This window comes from Monodelphis domestica, chromosome 1 (genome assembly GCF_027887165.1).
Source record: "Monodelphis domestica isolate mMonDom1 chromosome 1, mMonDom1.pri, whole genome shotgun sequence".
Taxonomy (NCBI): Eukaryota; Metazoa; Chordata; class Mammalia; order Didelphimorphia; family Didelphidae; genus Monodelphis; species Monodelphis domestica.
In genome coordinates, this window is record NC_077227.1 from 312,124,763 (window position 1) to 312,143,521 (window position 18,759).

The 18,759-nt window shown below is 34.8% G+C and overlaps 1 protein-coding gene across 3 annotated transcripts in view; it reads right to left on the reverse strand.

Annotated features, from left to right (window-relative positions):
• The window catches only part of FNIP1 (folliculin interacting protein 1), a 136,999-nt gene that overhangs the window by 70,553 nt on the left and 47,687 nt on the right, over positions 1–18,759 (reverse strand). Inside the window, exon 2 of one of the 3 annotated variants that reach the window (XM_056811143.1) lies at positions 9,600–9,655. The exons of the other annotated variants lie outside the window; for them this stretch is intronic. The gene's annotated coding sequence lies outside the window, so the exon portion shown is untranslated. The remainder of the gene's footprint in view (positions 1–9,599; positions 9,656–18,759) is intronic. 3 annotated transcript variants of the gene reach the window in all.

An 18,759-nucleotide genomic window follows, 5' to 3' on the forward strand; every position in this document is an offset into this window, starting at 1 on the left:
GAGTCTTAAAATGTTTTTACATATGAAATAAGAGCACTAGATGGTAAAAAAGAAGAGTTGTGGAAGAAGTAATTGAAAAAGGAATTAATACCTTTATAATTTGGCATAAGAGTTTATAAAATGTTGCCCAAATAAAAAACTCCCTGAAAATTAGAATGAAATAAATATAAGTAAATAACTCATGATGCAATAAGAAATAGTAAAAGTTCAAAGACTGAAAAAAATAGAAAACATATCATAAACCAAAAAATTACCTAGAAAATGGATAAAGGAAAAATTTAACAATCATTAGATTATCTGAATGTCATGACCAAAAAGAGTCTAAATATCACATTCCAAGAAATCTTAAAAGAAAACTCTTAGAACTAAACAACAAAGTAGAAATACTGAGGAGCTACCTCTCTAAAATGCAGAAACCTGAGCAATATGACATTGGATATTTCAGGTTTTATAAAAAGTACTGCAAATAGCCAGAAAGGAAGAATTCAAACATACAGTCAGGATTACAAATGATGTGGCAGCTAATGGAACTTGGAATACAATATTCCAAAAGATAAAATAAATGGGCTTTTAGTCAAGGAAAACTTACCTAACAAAAAACTCAGAATAATGATCCATAGGGAAAAAATGAATGTTTAATGAAACAAAGGACTTCTAAGAATTACTGAAGAAAAAACTAAAGCTGTGTAGAAATTCTGAAGTACAGACACAGGCATGAAGAGAAATATTAAAAAATGTAAACAGAATCAACAAAGAAAGATAAAGGAGTAAAACAAAGATAAACTGTTTACATTCAAATATGAGGAGATGATATATGTGTCCCCTCTGATTCCTATCATCATCATGGTTAATACAGGGAACCCCAAATATTGACATACATTGAAGATATTGTGGATTTGGTTCCAGAGCACAACAAAGTAAATACTGCAATAAAGTGAGTCACACAAAATTTTTTTTTATTTTCCAATGTATACAAAACTTATGTTTATATTATACTATAAACTATTAAGTATGCAATAGTATTGTATCTAAAAATAATATACAGATCTTAATAAAATATACTTTACTGCTAAAAAATGCACTTTTAATTTCCTTCAAGAACTTTTCTTTTGCATTTACAACTTGGCTAACTGGTCAGAACAAGAGGACTAGCTTTCTGCCTATCTTGGTTTTCAACATGCCTTTCTCAATAAGCTTAATCATTTCTAGTTTTTTCATTTAAAGTGAGAGGCATGGGATTTTCCCTTTCACTTGAACACAGAGGACATTATAAGGTTATTAGCTAGCTTAATTTCAATATTGTTGTGTCTCAGGGAATAGGGAGGTCAGAGGAGAAGGAAAGAGACAGGAAACTGCTAGTAGGTGAACACAAACAACATTTATTGATTTAAGTTCACACTTTTATATGAGCATGGTTTGTGATGCCCCTGAATAATTATGATAGTAATATCACTGATCAACCTAACAAATGTAATAATAAAAAAGTCTGAAATATTGGTAGAATTACCAAAATGGGACACAGAAATATGATGTGAGAACAAACATATTGTTGGAAAAATGGTGTTGATAGATTCCCTTGATTCATTCAGGGTTGCCTCAAACCTTCAATTTGTACAAACACAGTATCTGGAAGTGCAATAAAGTGAAATGCAATAACACAAGGTATGTTTGTGGACAAGTCTTAGGAGTAGTTCTATTATAACTTGATCTTAAGAAAAGAAAGGGGAAAAGGGAATAGAAATACACTAGGGTAAGGGGGAAGAAAGAAAAATTAACAGAAATTATCTCACATAAAAAGAAAGAGGTCGGGGGTAGCTGCATTTGAATCTCACTCTCATCTCTACTAGTCACAGGAAGGAAAAGTATATACACACAATTTCACTTAACAGGGAAACAGGAGAGAAAAGGAAGAATTCAGGAAAAGTCTAAATAAGGATGAAGAAAAATATGTAAGGCTTTTTATGATATGGCAAAGAATTTAAATGGATTGGGGCATATCTATTAGTTGGAGAGTGGGTAAACAGACTGTGCTATATATATTTGATGGTGTGCTGTTGTGCTATAGAATATAATGAAAAGGAATGGGGGCAGCTAAGTGACTCAACCAAGGCTTGATGACAGGAGGTCCTATTTTCAAATATGATCTTAAACACTTCCTGGCTGTGTGACCATGGGCAAATCACTTTACCCCCATTGACTAGCCCTTGCTGCTCTTCTGTCTTTATGAATTAATAATAAGGCACAAGATAAGGGAGAGTGAGAGGATGCTTTCAGAGGAATCTGGGGAAGACCTATATGAACTGATATAGAATGAAGTGAAAAGAACCACAAAAATAATTTGTATAGTAACTGCAATATTGTAGAAACAGTTTTGGAAGACTTTGGGAACTCAATGTAATGATCAACCACAATTACAGAGAGCTAATGACAAACATACTGAACACCTACTGATAGGGAGATGCAAAATGAGACATATATATATTCACTGCAGGATTTTTTTTCCCTTGACTATATATGTTTGTTATATACTTTCATTTTCAATTAAGGTGGGAGGGAAGGAGGTGTGTTAAGTAAATGAATTTCAAAGATTTTAAAAAATGCAACAAAAAAGACTCTCTCTTGCCCATAGTAATGAAAGGTATATGATCTGTTCATCTATTTTTGAATAGCATAATATTTAATATTAAGATCACATATTCATTTAGAATTTATTTTGGAATATAGTGTAAAATATTGGTTTGAGTATAATTTCTTTCAGATTGTTTTTCAATTTTGAAAAAAAGGATAGCTATCCTGAGTACTTCCTCATATGGAGGTTCTCGAAAGAACTGAATGGAAAAAGGAGTCTAGCAGGATTGGAGGGAGAGGGAAGCCTGAAGGAATTTCCAGAGTGAGAAAGCAGCTGAGATTTAGTGCAATCTGAAGAATTAAATTTTTAAAAAATGAATTGAAGTGGAATTGACTACAGAACACAGTACAGTTACTAGGGTCCCAAGAAAATAGAGAAGGGTACTGAAATATGACTGCCTCCAATGTTCCTCCCAGGCTTGTAGAGCTTTCTCATATTATACAATTCTTATGTCTTCATAAATGTTCCATAAAGGACCTACAATAATATGGTTTAGAAGTCGTCTGGTTTTTTTACTATTTCATGGATGCCCATATAGGAGTTGAGCTGCCCGTTTTTACATCTCACTCTTGCTTTATGATATACGTTCTGTATTTTATCATCATACATGTTATAAATTATTTTACTGTTACTAACAGAGATGCTGGCTCCATACCTCTGGGGGGAATTAATGAACTAAGCTCTGGGTCTTTCCTTGATCTTGGCCGAGTAGCCTAAGTTATTGGTTGGAAAGTTAATGAAACCTCCCCTCAATCCTCTATATATCTAGCCAGCCCCAGACAGAGCTTTATGGAGACTTTGAAGTTATAGAAACCTGATTCTTCCCTGAAGTTACTGCATCTGTCACCATTCTGCTTCCTGAAGACTAGATTATTGTTTCCTAGTCTGTGACACTGGGCGGAAGGAAGAGAAGGATTAGGCACAATTTTGGATTATTATCCAATAACTTCCACATAATGACCTTTCTTCCTCTGAAGTTCATTCAATCTAGATAATACTCTATTTAGATTCTGATGGCTATTATCAGTCAGTTCCTGGTCAACCATCATGTGACATTCAATCTATCTCCCTTAATCCTACTACCCCCATTTTACTTTAGAACTGTATTTTATTTTACTGATATCCCCTTAAATACTCTTACTTCTTAGTTTGTTAAATTCTTCAACTCCTATGACATATACCTTCATTCTCAACTATCACTCGTGAACTTTTATCACCAACAATTGCTTAATTGCTAAATAGCACAGTCTTTTCTCAGGCTTTATCTATACCTTTTGATGCTAGCACCTAGTAGTTTCCACTAGAGACTCTCTCCTTCAGTTTTTGTGAAACTTTTTCAAGACTGCCCAATTACCTTTTGGATCAGTTCCTTCTGCTACCTTTGTTGGATTATCAATCATGTCTCCTTCCCCCATAAACCTTTCCCAAAGGCTCTGTAGTTCAATACCCTTTTTGTCTTCTCTCCTTAATAGTTTCAGTAAGCTTATCAGCTCATCAGCATTATTATTATTTTTTTAAACCCTTACCTACCATCTTGGAGTCAATACTGTGTATTGGCTCCAAGGTAGAAGAGTGGTAAGGGCTAGGCAATGGAGGTTAAGTGACTTGCCCAGTGTCACACAGCTGGGAAGTGTCTGAGGCCAGATTTGAACCTAGGACCTCCCATCCTAGGCCTGACTTTCAATCCACTGAGCCACCCAGCTGCCCCCTTATCAGCATTATTCAAATATCTCCCAAATCTACATATCTAGACATAATCTCTCTTCATAATCTCTCCTTCCTATCACCAACAGTTTTCTAATTATCCCCACCAGGCAGTTCAATAGGTTATCTCAAATTGAGTCCAAAACAAAACATTTCCCAACAAACCCTCTAGATTCACTAAACTGTCACATTAAGGGAAATCAACATTGTTGTCACTCTAGGCTTTCTTCACTTCACATATTAAACAAGAATGCCAAATCTTGTCACTTCTATCCATGCATTAACTCTTCCATTAGTACCCATCTTTTCTCTACAATCTAGTACAGAGGATCTTAATTTGGAATCCATTGACTTGTTTAAAAGAAAAACATTCTGATAAAGCTTTCAATATAATTGGTCTCCTTGGTAATCTTCCTTTATTTCATGCATTTCAAAATAGTATTATAAGAATATAGACTACCAGACTTCTAAAGAGGTCCATGTCACATAGAAATATTAAAAACCCCATTCCTTATTTTAGATTATTTCAGTTTTGGACAAGTTGAGTTTGAAATGCTTATATTGTCATTCAATCTTTCAATGGTGTCTGACCTAAGGACCATATAGCATGCCAATGTTGTTCACTGCTTTTTGGGTTTCTTTTGGCAAAGACACTGAAAGGGCTCGTCATTTTCTTTTCCATTGGATTAAGGAAAATAGAGGTAAATTACTTGGGAAGGGTCACACAGCTAATAAATGTCTGAGGGCACATTTGTAATCAGATATTCCTGATTCCAGGCTCTGTGCTTTATCCACTGAGTCTTGTAGCTGCCTCATATGCTTATAGGATCTCTCATTTGAAATGTACATTAGATGGTAAAGCAGGATTAGAGCTCAGGAGAGAAACTAGGGCTGCAAATATAGACCAAGGTGTCAACTATGGAGTCATTAGCACAGAGATGATAAATATACCTCCATGAGCTGATGAAGTAATTAAGGAGGAGTATCAAAAAGGAGAAGAAAGCCCAGGACACAGTTTGATGTATGCCCACAGGGAAGTGGCCTAAAGCACCTTACAACTGTACTATTTGCCATGGCTTTCAGATTGATCTCTTTGTCTCATACCCTCAAATAATAAGAGGGAGAGGAGAGAACTAAGTACATTTTTAGATTAAGGAAAGAAGAAAGTAGAGAGGGAGAAACTAATGATGAAAGAGTAAAGATGATCAACAAAGGAGGAAATAGAGTTAAAGGAAGAGGTGGTGGGATTATCATTGAAAAAGATGATAGTCTTTTGGATGATTCCCAAAGATTAAAATAAATAAGAGAAATGAAGAAATTCAAGGATGAAGGAGAGGACATTATTAAAATGGATGATCATTAGGTCTAGATTAAGTATGGAGGGAAGTGAGGATAGTATAGTAACGGATTGAAAGACAGAAGAATCTAGAGAATGAAGCTCACAATTAGGATGATGATGCTGTTTGGGAAGAATGAGTGTATAGGAAATGCAGCAGGACAGAGTTATAGTCAGGGAGAATAATTTCAGATGTCAAGTTCTTAGAAAGAGAGCAGTTATGAATAATAATGTCAATGTTACCTTTTGGCTAGACAGAAGATATAGAGTAGAAATGAGGGTCACGAAACTTGATGAATTCAAGAAATTTTGAGTACTGAGTGTAAGAAAGGTCTGCAACTTTTAAAGTGCCCAAGGAAAAGATGGTCTAACAAAAGAAAAATAATTATATTAAACAGTACTGTAATATAAACAGCATAACAAGACAAAAATTTCAGAGAATAGTAAAATTATCTGAAGGTTGAATTATTTTCAAACTTAACAATAGGTATGAAAATTCTATGATAATGGATCACCTATAACTATTTTAAAACCTCTATAAATTATGTTTACAGTTTATATTAGCTTATCTGTTCTGCATGTTTTTCATGTTAACACCTTCAGAGAATGCTAAAAGATCATATAAATTGTCATCATATGTGCCATTGTGCAGCAGCAGGGAGGATATTATTGTGAACTGAGTTGAACTTTGGTTATTTTTTTGGAAGCATAAAGTTTAAAACCTGTAATTAAAAAATTTGGTGGCATATTTCCTCTTATTTTACCTTTATTTATTTGCCTCAATTTCCACCTTCAATAAACACTGTTTACTCATGACTGCCAGGTAGATGAGCTAACCATTACATATTTTGCTTCACTGGAACTTTGAAAGGACAATGAAGTGGTCAGTAATTGTACAGGAAGAAGTTGGGCTGGGATCATATTTGGGAATTTATAGAGTGCTTTCAAAAATTTCAAGGAGCTCCCTGTCACTAAAGTCCAGTATTTTATTGATGTTACTTTATGACTGGGGTGTATGGGGTGCTAAGGGAGGAGTAGTATCTCTGGTATGGACGGTTTGTCGTGCCCTCCTAGGGCAGCTCTCCAGCCTCTGACCCTCACCTGACACTCAGCTCTCACTTGTGGCTCCTAGTAGCTGCTAGCATGCGGCAGTGGCCACACCCCAAGCAACGGCTTCAACAAGCCAGCTAAACCTTGTGAGGGTAGCCATTGGGTCACAGACCCCTGGTGAACTAGAGCTTTGCTCACCCAGCATGTGAAGACTGCTTCGGCTAAACAGACGGAAGAAACCAATAAGAAGGTTCAACAGCTGAGAGGGCAACGCAGCAAAGCACTCTGGAGTGCTTAGGGCGTGTTGGAGCACAAAAAACAACACGGTCATCCAATGCAGCTGAGGAAGTCTCCAGGTTAACAATTTTTTGTGCCAATGGACCCAGGCTTCCAACGCCGAGAGAGTGGGACTGTCTCTGTGCACCGACTTTTCCACTTAAATCTCCTTCACGCACAAGTGTTTTTGTGCACACTCATCTACATCACAGATGAAAGCGCAAAGACAATTGTCATCCTTGGTTACCGAGAGATGACGACTACGACGACTACTACTACTACTACTACTATTACTTTATGACTAAAAGAAATAAAATTGCAGGTTATCCAAAGTCAATAGAAAGATGCATGGTGAGTTTAAGTTGGGAGGATATTACAAGGGATGGCTTGTTCATTGGTGTTATCTTTGGGCCAGAACACATCTGGAGTATTGTATTTAGTGAAGTTACAGTAATATGAATTTACAGAAAAGATGTCACTCTAGATTTGTGTGTCCAGAAGGGAGAACAAAAGTGAAGAAACAATAGATGTACAGTTTGAGTGCTGATGATGTTAAAAGCCTGAAAGAGAAGTATAGCACATTGAACAAATCTATGAAAAGTCACTGAGCTTCACACTGAATGAGAAAATATGGATAGGTTACTATCTGCTCCAATTGTTCCTAGTTCTACACTCTGAATTCATTTCCATCTCTAGAAGTCTAATCTCTTCTTTTATGACAGCCCTTCAGGTTCCTGAAGACAGCTATTTTGTATTCCACAAGTCTTCTTTTCTCCAAGCTAAACAGTTCTAGTTTTTTTTAACTGATTTTCACATAGAAGAGTCACAGGGGTCTGCAAACTACATGGCTTATTGCTTGTTTCTGTATGACCCTCTACAAATGGTTTTGACATTCTTAGGTAAGTCATACAAAAATAGGCAAAAGGCCAGATTTGGCTCTTGTGTCAGAGTTTGCTATATCTTTCCTAAAATGTGATATCTATAATTGAATAAAATAACAGAGCTGTGGTCTGACTAGGCCAGAATATAAATAGATTACCATCTTTCATGTTATGGACATGGTTTCTTAATAGCACCTAATGTAATACTGGCTTCTGGCCTTTTTGGCTACAATGTTGCACTCTTCATGATTACTGAGAATATAGTCCACAAAAATTTTCATGTCTTTTCTAGACAAACATCTGTCTAGCACTGTCTTCTCAATAGAAAATATTCAAATGGACTTTCTGAAGACAAGTTTTAAAATTTAATACTTATTTGACCACATTAGATTCACCCTATCATTCTGAGAGGCAGCCTAAAAAAAGCCAGGATCCCCTGAGTTTGTCCTATCTGTGACACAACCTGGCTACATGATTCTGCCTGAGACCATAGGTATTAAACCACACTGCCAGGTCCATAACATTTAGAGTGTTGCTAACCAGATTAAAATGTAAATAGGAAATGTTTAACAAAATAAATACAATTATGATAAAACATAGATAGCATTATATTTTAAAACTGAGTCAATATGCAGGTGCATATTAACCTAGAAAAATGACATGTTAACATTATCTATGTTTTATTTTCTTGAATTCATTTTGTTATTTTTCCAATTACATTTCAATCTGATTTGAGCTGCATTCTGGAATGTTGTGGGCCACATGCAGCCTACGACATCTCTGCTCCAGACAATTCTTTTAAGATTCTGATGGTGATGGTGAACCTATGGCATGGGTGCCAAAGATGGCATACAAAGCACTCTCTGTGGGTACTTGGCCATCTTCCCTCCCCACTGCACCCTCCTGAGTTAATCATTACTAGAAAGGCAGAGGGACTTGGGTGGCACTACTTCCCTCCCTCTTTCCACTATTCCTGACAACATTTTTTCATATCATCCACCCCTCTGCCCAGGAGCCCAATGGGAATGCACAAGGGGTAAGGTGGGCGGCTCACAGGTGGCAGAGCTGGAAGGGAGCAGAGGGCTTGGACCACTCCCTTTCCCCTCTTTATACTAGCTGAGTACATTCCTCACTTCACCCACTCATCCCTCCAGCAGAGCTCAATGAGAATGCTTTCTCCCTCCCCTGTGTGGGATAAGGTGGAGTGGGGCATACCCATCATGTGGTGGTAGGGAGGAGTATGGCATGTGGTCTGGGAGGGAGCATGATCATAGCACTTGATCTAGAGGGTGGGGTGGAGGCAGGGCCTCGCACTCTATCTCTAAAAGTTTCGCCATCATCACTGCTCTAAGTTGTAGATAAGGTGCTGGTCTGCAGCTGCTCTGCAGAGTTCTTTAAACCAATGAAATCAGAGATCCAGTTCCTATCCTTATTCCTGCCCTTAATTCTACCCTGTTGACATCTTTTTGGATCCCGATTCTGACATTTTTTAGTATGGAAGAACTCATGGGCAAATTTGGTAAGTATGCTATCAATGACTTACCCAAATTTCTGGTTAATACGTTAAAGAACATGGAATCAAGGGAAAATATGTTGGAAATTCTATGAAAGAGCTTCTTAGAAGTATAAGTGATTTCACTTGGTATTACTTCTTTTAATTCAAGAGACTGCACTCTGTTTTGGTCAGAAAATGAGTATAGTATTTAGCATTATATACACCTACATAAATTTTCAGTTTCCCTTTCCTGTACTTGAGTCTGAGGAATGAATGCTCCCTACCTGTAACAAAAAAATAACAACATTAAGTATTTCAGTTATTAACTATCCACAACACTACTCTTTCATCTGAAGACGTATTTCTATCACATCATCTTGATTTTTATCAAGATATTTAAAGATACTTATTTTCCCTAAACCTATTTTTAAAAGTTAATTATTATGATGCAGCATCTTAATAATATGTAGTTTTCTTTCTTTCCCCATGCATTTAAGTATTAGCTTTATGCAGATGTCTCAGAAAAGCTCTCTCCTAGATTTCAGTCCTATTTCACTAACTACCCAATCAGATATTTCAAACTATAAGTACTGGAGAATCAGGTTCAATATGTCCAAAACTAAACTCATTATTTTTCCCTAAAAATCTTTTCTAAACTCATCTATTTCTTTCAATGTTAGAACCACTATTCCAGACTCTCAGTTTCATAATGTTGGTATTATCCTCAATTCCTTATTGATCTCACATATTTAAATAGTCTTGCCATTTCTATCTCCACAACATCTCTCATGCTATACTCCTTTCTCCTCACACAGTACAAGTCTTCAATACCTCTCACCTAGATTATTAAAATAGCAAAACTAGATATTGATTTCCCACCTCAAATCTCTCTCAATTCCAACCACTCAACTCGGCTCCCAAAGTGATCATCCTAAAGTGAAAGATGGACTGTGCCACTTCCCTATTCAATAAATCCCAAGGTCTTCTTATTGCCTCTAGGACAAAATACAAACTTTTTTGTTTAGCTTGCAAATTCCTATACAATACAGTGACAAACAATTTTTCTGGCTTGATTGGACATTACATTATGTAAGAGAGTAATACTGCAGAAAACCTGGAGAAACAGATGCAATGAATGGAAGCTTGGTGATCCGTCCATCAAGGAAAAATTCCATGGGAGAATGTGACCTGGAGAAAGCAGTTAAACAGAGGGACACAAACTGCTGCAGGGGATCTCTTTTTCCTGACACTCGAGGAGGAAGAGCTGAAGAGATTTCTCTGCCTTTTGGTTACTGATTTTCTCTCTGAAATATTTGGAGTTTGTCTCTGAAGACCTTTGAAAACTGTTAACAACATCCCTCATATAAGACTATATAATTCTATTTACTCATTTTAAGATTTACCATAGGGGGCAGCTGGGTAGCTCAGTGGATTGAGAACCAGGCCTAGAGACGGGAGGTCCTAGGTTCAAATCCGGCCTCAGCCACTTCCTAGCTGTGTGTCCCTGGGCAAGTCACTTGACCCCCATTGCCTAGCCCTTGCCACTCTTCTGCCTTGGAGCCAATACACAGTATTGACTCCAAGACGGAAGGTAAGGGTTTATAAAAAAAAAAAAAAGATTTACCATAGATCAGGGAAAATCCTAAACCCTCTCTCTAACAATTTAGAGAGTGAGTTATCTGTTATATTTTCAGTCAATTTATTCATTCTGAATCCCAGCTTGACTCCAACCAAAGAAAATAACAGAAGTTGGTGGAAGGGAATGTGGGAGGAGAAGAGGGAGACAGGAGTCTCCCTTCTCACTACCTTATTGCTCAGTGTGCTTGCCCAGCAACCCCATATTACCATAAATCACCTAACAAAAGAACCACCTATAACAATTATTACCCTCTCATATGCTATAATCCAGTCAAATTGGCCTCTCTGTTCCTCCTAGAGATATTATATCTCTCATTTCATTAACACGTTTTCTATTTTCCCATCACCATTCCCATCACCTGTCTAGAATAGTCTCCCTCCTTTCCTATGCCACAGAATCTATCTTCCTTTAAAATGCAGCTCAAGAACCATCTTCTGCATGAAACTTTTCCTGATTCCTCTAATTGCTAATCCTTACCTTAAACTACTTTGTATTTAGCTATTTATAGTTGCATTTATATATGTTATATATATACACACACACACACATACATACATACATACATATATACTTGTCATCCTCATTAGAATGTAAATTCCTTACAAGTGACTGTTTCATTCTTTATATTTGAATCTCCAACTTCTAATATAGTGCCTGGCACAAAGAAAGCTCTTAATAAATATAAACACTTGTTGATTGACTTTCAAGCAAATCATGTCAAGTATGCCTTTATTCTTTAATCATTATAATTTAGAATTAACTCATCAACCAATAAACATTTATTAAATGCCTCCTGTCTAGGTAATGAGGATACAAAAAGTCTCTGCCTTAAAGGAATTTATATTTCATTTAGGGAGAAAACATATGTATATAAGTATATATAAAAAAAATACAAGATAATCTCAGCTGTTACTTATTATTGGTGTTCCTTTAGTCAAGTTGCTTTTTCTGGGCTTGATTCTCCTTACCTGTAATGTATGACAATTGGACTAAAGATCCCTGTCAGTTCTAAATCTATGATCTTATCATTCTAATTGCTGATCTGTATTGTTGGAGATTCATAAGTTCATATATTGATAAAGGGCTGGATTAAAACATTTTTAATTATTCAGCTAGATCATTAACACTATAAGAGATATTTAAATGATGAAAAGATGCTTTGTTAATGTAAAAATTGAGAAATAAGTTACTCCAACTTATTTTTTGTTATAACAAAAAAAATCTCAATTCAGATGGTTAATTTAGATTTCTTTTAAAATAAAGATGTACAATAAAGGGTTTGACTCCATAACTCAAAATAATCTTAGCTACATAAAAGCTCTCCATATTATAACTAAGAATAACAAAACCCATATAAAATCTTTAGAAAATATCATTTTTATATACATTTGTGTATAAATAAGCTGAAAGTAAAAAAATGAAGAGACTAATTCTAAACTTAGATACATAGTAAAGAATAGTTTCTGCATATTAAAATATATTAAAATCTACACAAAACAAATTTAATATTAGCATAATTTAGGTCAATGTTTCCTGAAAGGATTCATCAAAATCTTTAGCATTGAACAATTTACTTCAGATATTTTTCAACAATCAGAATGCAACAAATTCATATGTATCAAGAACTGAAATAAAGTACTTCATGTAGATATTTTTAAAAATATTAGCTATTATTATAATTATTACTAAAACGGTGTTAATTTTACTGATATTCAAGAAATGTCAAATTGGTTTCCATGGCTAGGTCATACCTTAATAACATCTCTGTCCCCTTAGTAGTTCTACTTTCTGAAATCCCTAAAAACTCCAGTTATGCACGGCTGCCAGCCCAGGTTAATAATAGCAATGAACCATATTCATCCAAACCACAAGACTGTCAGGTGACATACTGAGAAGTCTGAATTTAACTCAAACAAAAGACTCTCCATGCTGCAATGTAAAATGCTTAATCCTAGCAACAGGATGAGGCTGGAGGATGGGGAAACTTAAAAAAAAATAATCTTGCCTAAGGCAAAATTTCTGTTTTGACACAAAGTTCATTATTGTCCCATAAAATATCCTAACCAATATTTGGTTCTTTTGCTTCACTGAAGAGGTCAAAATTGTTTTAGGAAAGTTATCATTGTCTACTTTTAATTTTTATTGTCTCCTTTAATGTATTACTGAAAAGATCAATTTAATTAATCTGAAATTAAGTGCTACTCTGGTAGTCATAAAATCTATTCATATTAGTTTCATCTACCATTTTTTCAAGTGAATGTAATAGACTTCCCCATAAACTATGTATATATTCAAACTAATGTGGGGAGGGGCGGGGCAAATGATTCTTTTAAAATTCTCTAACCTTCTGTTCCTTAAATCCTTGGGAGTTGTAGGATACTGGCATTTAACAATGCTGACAAGCAGAACCCTCAGAGGAGCAGAAAAGCAAGTATTAAGCCATCATGTGATCCAGTCTATGCCACTTGGATCTGAGAAGAGACAGGCAAGCTAATGCCAATACTATGTTGCATTTATATACACAAATTTCACTACTAAAGCCAGCAACTTAAAAAAGCACAAAAAAAGCCATATTGTTTGTTTGGTTCAATAAAAAAAAGATCTAAAAAAGATTTCTTTGAACATGTTTACACGAAAATATTGCTCAATTTTAGCGTATATATTTCATATTTTACTCAAATGGATGAACTAGGAGCCTAATCCACAAGGGTGGAATCAAAAGATAGAAAGGAGCTGGAGATTGATTGATTCATTCTCTCTCTAAGAACTACCAAAAGGAAGACCAATGTTTTAAGTCATGAGAGAAAAAAACAACTAAAATTGAAAAACAAACACAGTATTTGTTATGAAAAAATACCATAAAAATACTGTAGAGCAATTGAAAAGCATCAGAAATAAAAGGAAGAGGAAAAAACTAATAAAAATATCGAGGAAAAAGTTCTCAAATGATTGTTGAATATGTTATTAACATATTCAAATAAATCAATCCATCCATCCACAAACGTTTATTATATATACTATATGCCAAGCACTATGGGTAAAATGACAAAACTAAAACTGTTCCTATCCACAAGGAGTTTATATTCTGTCTTCGGGGGGAGGAGGGAAGAGATAAATACAGAAAATTAAATATAAACACAGTCACAATAAATACAAGGTAATTTCAGGACTTGGGATGGAACTAGCTTATGGGAGAATCAAGAAAGGTCTAAGGTATTAAATGCCAATTGAACTGAGTTTTGAAGGAAACTAGGGATTATGGTAGAGGTGTGGAGGAAATATATTCTAGCTAACGGGGAATATATTCTAGGTAAAGGGGACTGATTGCAAAAGTATGAAGTTGGAAGGTTTGATGTCATTTGAGAGACAGCAAAAAAGTCAATTTAGATGCACTACATAAAGGCAAATAATGTAATGAGTTTGAAAAGGTAGGCTAGAACAAAGCTGTGAAGGGATTTAAATGTTAAATAAAATAGTCTATTCAATTCTAGTTATAATAGGGAGTCACTGGAACTTATTGAGCAAGATAATGATGAAATCAAACTTGTTTTTACAGATAATGATTTTATATGGAGTATGGAATGAAGAGGGGAGAGACTTGAGGCAAGGAGGCCAATTAGGAGGCTTTTGTAATAATCAAGGGAACAAGAAGGTAGAGGGGGACATATGAGAGGGAAGATGAGGTCGTAGAAGATTTAGGAACAAACTGGTGATGGGAGGAGGACAAAGTGAAGAGTTGAGGATGACTCCAAAGTTTCTATAGTATATCCTACTTGAGCGCATCAATGCTAATAGGCTATTAAAAAAAAAACAGAATTCAATGTTTTACAATAAAAATATTATAAATTATGTAAAAAGACTGAAAAAAAAATCTGAGGCATATGCCATGAAAAACAACTGGCCTGGAAAACATGTCAAGAAGTAATTTAAGAATCATCACACTCCCTGAAAAATCATGACCTAACAAAAAACCTGGATACCATATTTCAATAAATTATAAAATAAAATTCTCTAGCTCTATCAAAACTAGAGGGTAAAATAAAATTATGAAGAATCCACCTGTCATATCTTGAAAAAACCCCAAAATTAAAACTTGCAGTAATATCAGGGCCAAAGTCTAGAGATTTTGAGGAAAAAAATCTGCAGTAGTCAGAAAGAAAGACTTAAGTACCAAGGAACCACAGTGCAAATCATAAAAACCAACACAGTAAAATACCACAAAAACCTCAGCAATGCAGAAAAATAATACTAGGCATATTATTTATTATTTACTAATCACAAGATGATAAAAATTATAATCAATAAAAGGCATTTAAAGAAATAATTCAAATATAAATGAAAACTAAATATTTAACATTAAAGAACCAGTAAGCCAAAATACAAATTATATAATTATATAATTTCAAAGAAAATGATGAGATAACATATTAAAACTTTTGGGACATGGTATAAAGCCAAAGCAATCCCTAAATTAAAAAAAAATAATAAAAGCACTGATCAAAAAATGAGAGAAAAATTAATTAAAGATTAAAGAATCCATTATGCAACTAAGAACAAAACGCAACTAAGAACAAAACACAACAAATCAAAAAGTCACAACTATAACCAGAAATTACTAAAATTAAAGGAAAAAGAAAACTGAAAATCATTGAATAAGTAAAAGTAGGAACTTTAAAGAGAAATAGATTATTTAAATAAATCATTTTTATGAAAAGAAATTGAGCAATAAACTCTCAAAGGTGGAAAAAACAGGCCCTAATGAATTTACAAGTGAACTTTTTCAAATATTGAAAGTTTGCAAAAAAAGGGAAAGAAGGAATTCTACCAATTCCTTCTATCAGTCAATTTGGTACATATACCTAAACACAGAAGAGAGAAATCACAGAAAAAAATAAAGATCAATATTGCTAATGAATATAAATGGAAAAAATACTGAAAAAAGGCTTAAAGAAGCTATTGCAACATAATTAAAAGATTTACTATGACTAGGTTAGGTTTATATGAGGAATGCAGAGTTGGTTAAATATTTGGAAAACTAGAACTATAATGGGGAATATTAAAAACAGTTACAATATATCAATGCACAGAGAAAAAGCTTTAGGCAAAATATAAAACCCTTTTATATACTGAAAACATTATAAAGCAAAAGAATAGATGGTAATATGGTAAATATTATCAATCAAAAAGAGAGGCTTGATCTAGCATTATTTATAATGGAAGAAACAGTGGGGGTCTTTCTCAGCTAAGACAAGGTTATAGACTGTGGAGCAAATCTAGCCAACTGCTTGTTTTTGTTTGGGTTACAAATAGAGAATTGCTTTTATAGTTTAAAATACATAAATTTTTTTGCCTGACCCATGAGATATGAATAGTTTCACATTTTAAAATAAAGTTGGAAGTGTCTTGGGGGACTGAAAGCCCTGGCCTTGTAAATAGGAGGTTCTGACTTCAGATCTGTCCTTCCTAGTTGTGTCATTCTGGGGAACTCATTAAACCCCCATTCTCTAGTCTTTATCGCTCTTCTGTCTTGGGACCAGTGTACAGTAGTGATTCTAAGAAGGAAGGTAAAGGTTTTTAAAAATAAAAATGAAATTTTAAATTAAGATAGTTATGGAAATGTTAGCTATAGCAATAAAGAAAAAAACCCTTAAAGAATATATATAGGTCAAAAAGGGAAGTAAACCACTACTTTTGGTATGACAATTTACTTAGATTGGCTATAGAGAAAAATGAAAATTAACAGAAACACAACTTCAGGAAAGTAACTGGATATAATAAACCTACAAAAACTAACCTCTTCTGTATATCACCAACAAAATTCAGTAGATGTAGGAAATGAAATTCCATTACAATTATTATAGATATTACATATAGATTATATTTGTAGATTATGGATTATATAAAATATACCATAATATAAATCATCTGCATGCCTACTTATTAACACACATAGAGGAATTCTATGAAAATTATGAAAACTATAAAACATTTTACAGAAATTAAATTGTCTTAAACTGGAGAGGAAGTAACTATTCATTTTTAGACAGAGCTAATATAACAAAAATGATACTACAACATAAATTAATTTGCAGGTTTAAGTGTCATACCAAACAACCAAAGAACTACTTTGTAAACCTAGACAAAATTATTATAAAATCCCCTTAGAGATACAGAAGATCAAAAATCTAAAGGGAAGTTGTGAAAAAAAATTGAGAAGGAAAGGAGTCCTACAAATACTTCGTCTCAAACTACAAAATGTTAAAATAACTTGGTACTCAAAAAATCATTTAAAAATTGATCAATGGAACAGATTTGGTATATATGTTCTAGAAGCAACTGTATTTTGTGGCACTGTTTTCATCAAAAAACCCAACAATAAAAACTACTGGTAAGAGATTCATTTTTTCCACAAAAAGCACTGGTAAACTGAGAAGTCTTATATTGTAGAAAAAAATATCAAAAGAGTGTACACCAAACTAGAGAAGAATGGAAGGAGAAACATTTTAGAAACTTGATTTGGGGATGACAGGAAATAAAAAGGGAAATTTTGATTACTGAAAATATATGTTGTTTTGAACAAAAAAAGGCCAATACACATAAAATTGAGGAAAATATTAACTGAAAAAGAAATCTTTGTAAAAAGTTCTCTGTCAAATGTTTTATATTCAACATATATGGGGGGAGAGAGAGAGAGAGAGAGATGGTCTAAGATAGTGATGGTGAACCTTTCAGAGACAGAGTGCCAGGCCCTACCCCTCTACCTCTCAGACCACATGCTGTGCCCCTCCCCCACCCAAGTGTGGGGTGTGCCCTGTCCCCCTTTACCCTATATAAGGGAGGGAGAAAGTATTCCCATTGGGCTGCTGGTCAAGAGGGGCAGGTGAAGTGAGGAATGTCCTCAGTGAGTGTGGAGAGGGGGAAGGGAGTGGTTTGAGTGCTCTGCTCCCCTCTAGCTGTGCCACCTATGAGCTGCCCACCTTACCCTGTGCACTTCCATTGGGCTGCTAAGATAGAGGGGCAGGTGAAGTGAAAAAATGTTGTCAAGCACAGTGGAGAGGGGGAAAGGAGCAGCTCCATCTAAGTCCCGTTGACTTTCTAGTAACAAATTCAGGGGGAGGAGCAGCCACATGCCCACAGAGAGTGTTCTGCATACCATCTTTGGCACTCATGCCATAGGTTCTTCATTACTGATTTAAGAATTCCAAGCTATCAATGACACTGGAAAAAAAAACAAACCAACCCTCAATTGTTTTGTTTTTTTTGCAATTCCGAATTCCAAGTGCCCTGTTCCCTTGATTCATGAATTTATCAGTTTATCTTAGAAGACAAGTATTGCATAAATATTCTAAAACTTGATTATCTCCACTGTTTGAGTAATTTTTTAGCTTTGGCAAAACAAGTAGGGAATTGTTCTACCTTAAGTGAATGAACAAACCAATAGCTGCAATTATATATACATCCAAGTGGAGTTTCCTATCAACAGCACATTTACAAACGTGGTTGACTGAAAGGATAGTGGTTCCCTTCATATAACAGAGAAGTTGTAGAGAGGAACTTGGAGGGAGGAAGGGGGTATAATGAGTTCTGTTTATGTATTTTGAATTTGAGATAATGTTTGGGACTCCAATTCAAAATATCTATTATGTAGATGGTAATGCAGAATTGGGGGTCATGAGGGAGACAAGGGCCAGACAAATAGATTTGGGAGTTATCTATATAGGGACTATACAGTTGAACCCATGGGAAGTG